Source organism: Alligator sinensis, unplaced genomic scaffold (genome assembly GCF_000455745.1).
Source record: "Alligator sinensis unplaced genomic scaffold, ASM45574v1 scaffold1451_1, whole genome shotgun sequence".
Lineage (NCBI taxonomy): Eukaryota > Metazoa > Chordata > Crocodylia > Alligatoridae > Alligator > Alligator sinensis.
In genome coordinates, this window is record NW_005842351.1 from 1,144,630 (window position 1) to 1,154,216 (window position 9,587).

The 9,587-nt window shown below is 44.9% G+C and overlaps 1 protein-coding gene across 2 annotated transcripts in view; it reads right to left on the reverse strand.

Moving 5' to 3' along the window:
* LOC102382159 (actin-binding LIM protein 1) overlaps window positions 1–9,587 on the reverse strand; it is a 173,541-nt gene that overhangs the window by 163,618 nt on the left and 336 nt on the right. The gene's annotated exons all lie outside the window — the stretch shown is intronic.

Sequence of the window (9,587 nt, forward strand, 5' to 3'; positions counted from 1 at the left end):
ACTGCAAATGTTAGTTACCTCAAAATTCCCTAGGAAATAACTTTCAAAATTGTATAAGGAAATATAACCTTGCTAAGTGTCACCTGGTTTCCCCCTGAGAGCTAGTGATTCCTTCCTTACTTAAAATAAAGGACTCTATTTTCTAAAGCCACAGAGGGCAGCTGGAGTGCATGGTGTGGATCCAATAAATAATTATGAAATGGGAGAATGGATGGTTTGTGCTTTTGGAGTAAGAAAGTGACCTGAGGTTCAATTGTCATGTATTCAAAATTTGGACTGGGATTTTCATGGGAGCCAAGTTAGGTGACTAACTCCCTTTTAACCCTTTGTAATCTCAGCCTTAAAGACACTGGATAATGCCTTCTCAGCCCAGGGACTGCAGAGGGTTCTGGTTCGTTCCTCCTAAAAAGAAAGAATCTTTTTGCCGTGCACGGACTTTAAAAATAGACCATGATGCTTCTTGCAAAAACAGGCTGCTGCAGAGGTGTTCTGACCAAGGGTTTCCACTTCCCCTGCTGTTGTGTAACTCACTGGCGGACTGCTAGCATACCCCACAGAGGAAATTGTGATCCTGTGCACAAGGGGTGTCAAAGATATGGGTCACGGGCCAGATCTGGCCCACGGCGCCCCCTTATCCAGCTACCCCAGTGCTGCTCACAGTTGGCCCAGACAGCACCACACATGGCACCTGTTCCAGCTCACCTCGAACACCAGCCACGTGCAGCACGGGTCCCAGACCAGCTGGAGCAGGCTCTGTGTGCAGCTCAGTCCTGGAACGGCCACAGCAGCAGCTGGATCTGGCAAGGTATTTGAAGACTGTTATCAAATTCCCCCTCAGTCTTCATTTCCCCAGGCTAAATAACCACAGTTCTTTCAGCCTTTCCTCATAAGCCTTGCCTGTGCCTCAGTTTCCCTCTGTAAAACAAACTTATAACACCACCCTCTCTCATAGAGGAGCTGGAAGGATAAATACATTAAAGATTGCAAGGCACTCAGAAAGCAAGATAATGGATGCCACAGAAGTACCACAAATAGCAATAACCAAAATGTAAAAACAGGGCCAATGCAATGCACTGCTGACTACCTTTCTTTGCTGTTAATTACTTTCCAACGTTGTGATATTTCACTATTAGATTTTAAAAAAATAATAATTTCCTAATCAATTCTGCCTGTTACTTAACGTGAAAATTGCTCCTTTCCTTCCAAGGACCATGTTACAGAATGAGGCAGAGAAGTAATTCTCTAAACTGCTATGATCTAGGGATTCTATTTTCATCACGCTTAAATTATTCTGCCCCCAAACAGCCAAATCATTACCAGTCTGGTGGCTGTGACTAGAAGAGAGCAAAGATAGCTTATATAACAAGCAATGCTTCAACTCAATCATACTTACCTTGGGGTTTTTTTTTGTTTTTTAATCAATCCAGATGTAGATTGCAGTCTGTTCTGTCTTGGAAAATCTTTGTCCTATACTATTTTAGAGGCAAAAATCTCTCCCTGTCCAACCACTCTGTTCTAGACTATTTTTGGAGGCAAAATGACCCCATCTGCACTAATGGATGAACCTACTGGATTGTTACAGTAACAAGACAATTGGACTCAGCATTTCGTTTCCTGGCAGTATGATTATAGATTATTTCTATTGATCTGCAATGCCAAGATTTCTGCACAGAACATTTTGTAGCAAAAAACCCCCACCCTTATGGACAGAAAAGAAACTGCTATACATCACAGGGGATCAATGCACTTTCATTATCAGAAAATAGACTCTGCAACAGTATTTAGGTGCCAGTGATGTGCTCAGTGCTGCACACAACACAAATATATATACTGCGTAAGACTGAAGGCCAAAGTCAACCTCTAATTTAGGTTATCTGGGATAATTTAGACAGTAATGTTCCTGCTCCAGCACTATGATTCCAAGTACATGTTCATCTGGAAACAGACGGGTATTCCTATCGACTTTGATAGGACTACACACTTGCTTAACGTAACAAGTGCCTAAGTGCATTATTGAGGCATAAGTAGGAAGCAGGAGACCCAACAGAAACTCCTCGTTTTTAGTTAGCTGATAGGAAACCAGCCTTTTCTCCTCCCCAGTCTTGGAGATGCATATCATTTAGCTAAATCATCATTGTGGCAACTGTTTAGGGCTGTAATACCTTACTGTACAAGAATCGGGCCTGGGTGCCTATACACGTGCTCCAACACATTCTAATTAAAATGCTTTGGAACGGACTTGATTAATTGCTCAATTCAAACACTTCAGTGTGCCTCACCATCACGTATATTACTATTAAGCATATCACATTTCAAAATAGCTGCAGGAGTGCTTTAAGTATAACTCATTAAATGAGCTTTAAATGAAGTGTCCCCATGGCCATTTTGAAATGCAGGATGCTTAATACACATGATACTATGGTATTTTAATTACAGTGGCTCTAATTAAAATGCCCCTCACCCTGGAGCATGTGTATAGACACCCCCTGGTTCACATCAAAGCACATGAGCTGGCAGTTGGATCCTTTTAGGGCCTAAATCTTAAGAGCTGTTCACCACGGTTCTACATTATCAATCTTAGTTTTAGCCCATCTAAAAGATTGCACTGAGAGATGCAAACGAACAGGGATGAGCATAGTACAATGAACAGGATCCTTTAATTACACCTCTTGCTTCACTTTTCCCTTCCTGGACTTTGACCCTTTTCTCTCTAGGTGGAGAGGAGACGCACGTTAGTGTATAAAACTCCCCACTCCACAGAACAGATTTCTTAGCTACAATAAGGCAAGCCATATGTTATTGTTGCCTCACTTTAACAAGCGTCACGTGACTTTGTGCAAGCAATCACAGAGCCAGCTGCTTTATTTAAACACCAATCAAACAAGGGACTTTATAAGAATAAATTTAAGGCCAGTCTCTCCATTTTTTTCAGGAGACTATCTCTAATCTTCTCCACTTTTTGCCCATCAGGCTTTCTGCTACACGTGCAAAAGCAACACGCACATTCACAGCAAGACTCGGTGTTTCTGTCGGCTTCACCATGGACCTCCCACAGCCTTCTAGCTTGCAGAGCTGTTAGCTGTGTCCCCGGGTAAACCTAAGGCACACCATGTCCACCCTCCTCACTGCTCCAAGCACTAATTTAAGTACCCAACAGAGGCCTGGAACAATGTTTTTGTCCCTGTCTGTCAAAACCAAAACTAAGAATAGGAGGTTACCTTTGTGATGGGAAGTATGGCCCAGCTATCCAATGCCAAAAATGACATCAGTCCATTTCAGCCACTGCCAATATTCTGACTAAAATCAGATTTAAATATGCTGTGGTGGCTTATCTTTGTCCTGTAATTAAATAAATCCTACAGTACTGCTGAACTCTTTCTTTCACGGTCGGCACTGTCTCCTCATTAACACATCAGCAGTGTGTGCACACAGGCAGTCAGTCGCATTAAACGCGGAAGAGCTGAGCAGCATGCTGTCCATATTGCTGGCTCAATTCTTTACTGAGGCACCCGTGTTCTGGATAGCGAACCTCTAAATTTGAGCTATATCTGGGATCATTCAGTCTGCAGAAGAGAAGCCGAAAGATGACTTGATAACAGTCTTCAGGAAAAGTGGTTCTTAAGAGGACAGCAATCAACTGCTCTCTGCATCCATAGGGGACAGGACAAGAAGTAATAATCCTACTTGCAGCAATGGAAGTTTAGGTTGGGTATTTGAAAGAAGTCAAATATGAGGCTGATTAAGCATTATAGCTAGCAAAATTGTGGCATCTCCATCCTTGGGAGTTTTTAAGTGCAATTTAAACAACCAACAGCCATCACTGCTTTAGCCAAGGATGACGCTTTCTAAATCAGGGGTCAGAAGAGATTTTCTGTGGTCCATTTAAAATCTTTTTTTCTAGGACTCTAATACTGATGTAGCACAGAGTTAAGAATGACTTCTGTTAGTTCCCCTAAAAATACAGGTGATTAGATATCAAGCAGCACCTAAGACAGTGGCAACCTGAAAATATATCTTCTTTTTTTTTTTTTTTTTTTTTTTAAAGAAACAGTCATAATAATCCAGTTGTCCCTTTCTCTCCTAAGTCTCCAATGAACTGACTCTGACATGGCATACACTAGTAAAAACCTCAAGAAAGCAGGTTGATGCAAGTCAGAAGAAAATCCAAGGCAGCCAATAGAATTACAACTGCAAAAAATGGTTAGAGGAGAATCAGGTTCTGCCTTGTACAAGCTAAAACATTTGAGTTTCCAGCTAGATCAACTGAGCACTGAGTCACCAAATTGCTGGTTTTTGAGGTTCATAGATTCATAGAAGTTAGGAGCTGGAAGGGACCTCATGCGATCATCAGGTCCAGCCTCCCAGCTCTAAGGCAGGAAAGACTGCTGGGGTCAGATGACCCCAGCGAGGTGTGCGTCCAGTTGTCTTCTGAAGATCTCCAGGGAAGATGACTGTAGCACCTCTGGCAGGAGTCTGCTCCAGACTCTGGACACATGAACTGTAAAGAAGTTTTTCCTTATGTCTAATCTGAAGTGATCTTCTGCCAGTCTATAACCATTATTCCTAGTCTTCCCCTGGGGTGCCTTGGTGAACAGATATTCTCCTAGCCCCTGATGTTCACCCCTTATATACTTACAGGTTGCCACCAAGTCCCCCGAGTCTTCTCTTTTCCAGGCTGAACAGTCCCATGTCCTTCAGCCTCTCCTCGTATGGTCCATTCTCCAGACCTCTGGCCATTTGTGTGGCCCACACAGACACCACACACACCCAGCTACTCTACATCCCTCTTGAAGCATGGCGCCCAGAGCGGGGTGGGTGGATGGCATTCTTAGTCTTGCTAGTAGGTTAGTTTCCTACTGATAAGACATTTGCTTTCTTTCATGCAATTTTCCAGTGCATTAGATCCCTTAAACAAGGTGTATACAGTGGTCACCAGTGTTTGACAAACTGAGGTTCTGGTTCATTTCTTCATCCTATTGCCTTGCTGTGCGGACACAGATGATAAAAGAAATTGTTTTTCCTAATGGCTACTATGAACACTGAAATATAAACCTGCAAATTGGCACCGCCAGGGAAAGAAATAACCACCGAGACGCATAAACAAACAATATAGAGCTGAAAAGACATTGAAATGGAAAGACATGCCCTTGACACACCAACAGACACAGCTGGCATGTGACTGCACTTATACTTCACATGTGACAGGCCTTAAATGAGTTAATTTTCTTGCCAAGCATAACTCAGGCAAATATTATGAGAGTTACCCTAAGGTGTTAGTCAGTAGATGCTAAACTCCTTCATTTACCATTGACTTCAGAGAGACCTGAAGGCGCGCAGCCTGCAAATTTTCAGTTACAAAGTTGGATTAAACAGGAGGCCCTTTGGCCTTAAGTATTATACCTGCAAAATTTCCCTCTCACCAGCATGAGCCACTGTGAAATCTCCATCGCTGGAGGTTTTTATTAGTTGCCTGCAATACCTGGACTGGGTGTGGGTATATTTTACCCTGCCCTGCAGCAAGGGAACGCCGTCTCAAAGTCCTTTCCATCCCTACGGTGCGCGGTTCTCCGAGAGCAAAACAAGAGGCAACAGAGCTCCTAATGCTACTGCGCAGTCTTGACAATGACTCGATCACACGGAGCACCTGCACCCAACATTTTAAATCAATTCTTCTTCTAAGGTCCTTTCATGTTGCTGCACCCATCTTATTGGGCCTGATCTTCACTGTTACCCCCCAAAGATCCTTCCTTTCCCCCCCAAGGAAGACCATGGTGGTCCTGGACAATTGTACGGGTCACCTACAAGAAAAGCTACTTTTAACACGTGTTTAAGTATCACGAGTTATTTTTATCCTTCACTTCCACCTTAGATCTCTAAAAAGTAAGTGACTCTCACTGAACTGCGGAGCATAACTTTCTGTTGGTGGCATATTTTTAACTACTTCCATTGGTCACAAGTTCCCTTTCCATCCAGGGATTTAAAACATGCCTATAATCATATTATTTGGGCACTATTCCCACAATGGGCAGTTTAAACTCTATGGATTTATTTAAACAGCAGAACTAGGTGCAAACACATCTTCTGAACACAGATTTATAACAAAGAAAGAAAAATCCATCTCAATCCCAGCAAAAAAATCTGAATTTTCTCCAGCGTATGGTCTCCTCATCACTGTGGTGTCTGTTAAGTTTACGGGGACCAGGAGCACAATTCAAGGTCAAACATTTAGGATGATTTCTCTTTTCATACGCACAAACCTCCAAATTCATCACCACTGCTCACCTTGGTATTCATTAGGGCTGTGCGAAACTTCAGGTGCCGATTTGATTCAGAGGAGATTCGTCTCAATTTAGTGCCCAAATCTCCGAATCCAAATCGAATCAGGAGACCGATTAAAAGGTCCAAATCAATTCAGAAATTATTCAGAGAGTTTTGGAGATTCGGGCAGTCCCCGTTTGCTGCTGTAGGGAGCTGGACCCAGGCTCCGTGCTGGTAAGTAGGGGGCAGGGGGGCAGCGGAGGGGACCATGGGGGACCCCCACCAAGCCCCATCGCCTGCCTACTCCTCCAGTGCCCCTGAGTGCCCCCCGACCCCTGCCCACTCTCGCAGGGCCCCCACCCATGGCTGCCCCATACACCCCAGCTCACGGCTCTTTAAAAAAAAGCCCCTAGCCTCAGGGCTTCTGGGGTCTCATGGCAGACCCCTGCCCACAGCATGGGTCAGTGGGGGAGCAGCAGGGATCGTCCCCCTGCCTGGTGAGTTGGGGCAAGAGCCAGGAGCTGGGGCCGAGCAGGGAAGCCATGGTGGGAGCTGGGAGAGTGGGCAGCGGTTGACGGGCATGTGCCAGATCTCCCCACGTGGCACGGGGCAGTGGGGATCTTCCCCCCCAACCTGGCGGCAGCCGGTGAATAAGAGTTTGTTTTTGTTTTTTTTAAGAGCTGGAAGTTGGGGCCAGGAGAGCAGGCAGGGGATGGGGGCTCGTGACAGAGCCCCCCACACAGCGTGGGGCAGTGGGGGGCAGCAGGGATCACGCCCCCCCCCTTACCGAAAAGCCAGGATCTGGGCCAGGTGGGGCAGCCATTGACAGGGCTGGGACAGCGGGCAGGAGATGGGGCTGATTCGGTGGTGGCTGAATCTCTGAATCAGATTCGGCCAAATCAGTTTGGGACAACAATTTGAAATCACCAAATCAAATCACTGTCCCCCGAATCAGCCAAATCTGAACACGAAGTAAATACTAGCTGCTTTGCACAGGCCTAGTATTCACGTACTGGTAGCATCGTATTCCATTTCCATAGAGTTTTGCTCTAATATGATTCAGGATCACAACCACAATTAAGAAGATAGACTAGCTCACACACAAAAAAAGACTGCCATGCCAATAAAAAGAGATTGATAACCTTTTTCTAGCACGGCTGAGTAATATTTTCAAATGAATCAGCTAAAACAGGTGCTGACCCTGACAGCATTGATGAGAGGAAACCCTTATGTTTCAGACATATGGTACGCATATTTTCAGTCTGAAACCAGATTAGCAGCTTCCATTTATTTCCCTTTAACTATGAATGAGCTCAGAGTAAACCTATTATACTTCTGCAAATTATGCTATCTGTGAATTCCAAGCCCTCCCAGTACTTCCCCCAAAGTCAGTTAATTGATGCAGAAGCAGTTTCATAACTCTGGATTTTCCTGTAGCTCCATACTGGATTGTCACAAAGGCAGAGCAAGGTCAGGCTGCTTAGACTCTAAAATAAAGCTTTGATTAAAGAAACACTGGGCTATTTTGCTATTGGGTGAGAAGCTGACTCAAAATGCAAGTAAAACAGACCAATCTGTCTTCAACGGCTCAAGCTAAGGGAAAATAAGAACCAAACAAATAAATAGCTACCATGTGGGTTAGCAGGGTAAGGCTTACATGCACAATTTCTTTCTAATATTGACAGAGGGACTATGTGCAGGTGCCACGGCTTAAGCAGAGAAAGGAAGAATATTACGTTTTCTTTCTCTGCTTTCCCACTTGTCCATATGGGTTGAATTTATTGGGGCTCCACATTATGGCAGATTACTATCCTTTTCCAGTAGGCCATCTGCCCTATCCAGTACAGGAAGAAATGGAACCAAGGTTTTGTCTCATCCCAATTTACCAGTTCTGGAAGGGGAGAACTATCTATACACTAGAACATGCATGGTGACATATTCTTTCAATTTAAGTGATATGAGTGCAAACTGTCTTTAAAGCCATGGCGATGCGTAGGGGGTGCATGTGCGGCCCCTGAGAGCACCGGTGCACCTCTTGACTGGCTGCGCTTGCTGCTTAGGCAACAGGCAGGGGGGGCAGGCAGGAGCACCAGTGCCCCCCGCAAGCTCCAGCACTCCCAGAAGCAGCCGTGTTGTGATCAGCCACAGGAGGTCCCACCCAGTCAGCGAGATTGGTCGCGGGGGGCCCTCCCCCCCCAGTCGCTGACTGGTTGCTGGGGGGGCACGTGCCTCCCTTGACTAAGGCAGCACCAGCCCCCCATGCTTTAAAGCCTCAGACCCACAAAGATCGATGACATCTATGAAACACATGCATCTGTGATATATTTGTTAAACTCTTTAGTTAGACTATAAAGGTGGGTATCTATCCTGCCTTCTGTATGTGTTGAATACTGTCTTTAGCATTGTCACCACAAACCACCTATGTCCAGAAAACCTGGTGATCTAAGGTCTTGATCCAGTTAACTCTTACATCTTAAATCAGTGCACTCTTGGCGGGTGTAAAATCTGCCCAAGCAAAACAGCTTGCATGGGCACAGCCTAACAGCTACCAAAGGACCCACCCAGTGGTGGCACTCCTTAAAATGCTGAGTATGTTGTCTCCTAGTTTCCCTTTTACAGGACTTTATGCTGGAAAAGGCAACTAATAGGAGCCAGTGTTTGTGGGTCTTCTGGGATCAGCAAGCCTCTCGCATAAAGTAAGTGGAACTGTCTCTGTGTTCTGAACTAATTTTCGCTCTGTATAAACAGTGGGCAGGGAGCCTCATCTCTTAGTAACTCTTAACAAGCAGGTACACGCTGCCTGGCAGTAGGGTAATAAAAGACGGCAACACCTAGGTACAAGGAGAGCATGCTTTTAGCAGCAGCAGCTGCTCAACATCCTGCAACCTGACCATGCAATAACTGCACACAGCAAACAGAAGTGGCTGGAGCTAAACAGGACACCCGGGAACTCTTCAGTGTGCTTAGCTACCTGACACAAGGGGTATAGCACGGTTTTCTTGGGAGCTATTCTTCAGACTAACTACACTCAAGGACACTAAAGAAAATGAACTAAAGCAATAAATTAAAGCTACTTTGAATTTCTATTTATCCCTCCATCTGAGGATGGTCTCAAAGCCCTTTATAATTATGCACAAATATTTACCTACCTCAGAGCAATGTACATCATCATCATTCATTTTAAACAATGGGCAAACTGAGGCACAGAGTGCTTGAGTGACTTAGCCAAGAGTGCAGACGGAGTTAAACCCAGTCTGCTCCCACTGCATCACACTCCTTTCATCTCATCAAAATACTCCCCCACCCACCCACACACACAGAGCTGTATA